Source organism: Trachurus japonicus, chromosome 8 (genome assembly GCF_045865225.1).
Source record: "Trachurus japonicus isolate A0001 chromosome 8, Traja_1.0".
Taxonomy (NCBI): Eukaryota; Metazoa; Chordata; class Actinopteri; order Carangiformes; family Carangidae; genus Trachurus; species Trachurus japonicus.
Genome location: NC_140914.1, coordinates 4,888,248 through 4,890,062, shown reverse-complemented (window position 1 = coordinate 4,890,062; position 1,815 = coordinate 4,888,248). Strand labels below are relative to the sequence as shown.

General features: G+C 43.7%; 1 long non-coding RNA gene across 1 annotated transcript; it reads right to left on the bottom strand.

Moving 5' to 3' along the window:
• Positions 1 to 620: 620 nt before the first annotated feature.
• LOC146982402 (uncharacterized) lies at positions 621 to 1,032 on the bottom strand. The gene is made up of 2 exons (XR_015036341.1): positions 900 to 1,032; positions 621 to 862 (listed from the first exon to the last, which is right to left on the bottom strand). It is a non-coding gene; the product is annotated as an uncharacterized LOC146982402 (long non-coding RNA).
• Positions 1,033 to 1,815: the final 783 nt, after the last annotated feature.

Genomic DNA, 1,815 nt, shown 5'->3' with positions numbered 1-1,815 from the left:
TTGAAAAAAACAGAGTGATGGACTTCATAATATGTATAAGTTTAAGTGGACAAAAGTTTCAGCAGTATTGAGGCTACATTGTGGTGAATTTTCAACACTGTAGCATCTACCGTTGGTTTGGTAGGAATTTTTAAAATTTTTAAATTTAAACGCAATTGTGCCCCCCCTAGGAGGGGGGGGCACATGTCCTTGGAGTTGAGTGAATCTGGCATGGGGTTGGATGTTTCTGTGAAGTTTGGTGAGTTTTCGCCCATGGGAAGTATGACTTCCTTGGAAGAAGAAGAAGAAGAAGAAGAATTCCTAGGAATACATAGTGTCCTGGCAGCTGTGCTGCCCGGACCCTAATAAAAGTTTTGGACTCTCAGGTTTCTCTGCAGCAGTTGCTTTTAAATTCTGCTCTCAATTGATGCGTCGCCGTGACAACAACCTCTCCCCAGCGCCATCACAGCCACCTCCACCGACCATCTGGAAAACAACGCAGATGGAATAGAGATGCGGTGTGTGTGTGTGTGTGAGAGAGCTTTAGACGCACTCATATGAACTGCAAATCAACTACTGAGAGGTAAACACACGATTTTAACAGAGTTATGACACACACGCACGCACACACACGGAGCAGGTGTTTGATTCCTCGAGCTTTATTATGGCACTTTGTACATGTCACGTTACAAACTCGACGACGTTCTGGGTTGGTACAGCACATAAAAAGATCAAGAAGACATTTGCATGTTTTAGACAAAGAACAGAAGGAATCTGGAAGCACACACACACGCACACACACACACTCACACACACACATTCATTCAGTCGGATGCCAGTGCAGGAGTAACAGACAGGTTTTCCCCCCAAACATCTGGTGCACCTGAACACTTTTTTTTAAAATTGAAGATCCGGTGCACCTGAACACATCACTGGTTTTATAATCACCTGTGACACACACCGGGTTTTTAGTTTTTTGTGTTTTTTCTTCATGGATGTGATTTGAGCTCTGGTGTCGTCTCTTCTTCTTCTCACTGGTTGTCAATCATCCCTGACAACGCCGACATCAGCTAGAGTCATAAAAACTGAGCGATTCTGCACTTTTCTTCACTTTTTAATAGTGAGACGTTGACTTTTTTACTCATGTTGTATGTCTTTTAAAGGGATACACCAACTTTTTTTTTTTCGTGTCTTGCCTCACTCCCGAGTCCATGACCAGCAGATAGACACCATCCTTTCGACTATGCGTGCAGTAACCATGGAGATAGAGCCGTATCGCCCGTAATTAGCTTAGCTGAAACACTGGAAGTGTATGGGTAGTGTTAGCCCCCCTCCTCCCCGAGCCAAAATCAGCAGTCTGAAGCTGGTTTCATTTTAGCTCTAAACTCTGTAAATATAGGCTATCACTTTATCAACATTTCAAACATGTTTAGGTGGGAAAGTAGCCGTTTAGATCAGCAGTGTGTCGTTAATTTGTCTAAATACCAGCTGTCTACAATTCTGTTCGGATGAATTTGGCGCTACTCAAGCTAGCCGTTGTGACCAACGCACTTCCGGTTACTTTCACAAAATAAAACACCCGTTGCCCTTTACATACAGAAAACCATGACGATAGAATTTGTGCTTTTACTTTGAAATAGGAAGCTACCCTACCCTCGATGAAGCTAGCTTGAACCAAAATATTTGCTTGAACCCTCCGTTTTGACCGATCTCGTCCCCTTACCGGCATTTGACCGCTCAAGATGCCTTACCGGAGAGTTTTGTCAGCTCTGAGACGAAGATCGGCCCGCCGGTTTCCATTTAGAGTTGCTGAAGATTTTCTCTGATGACTTTAGG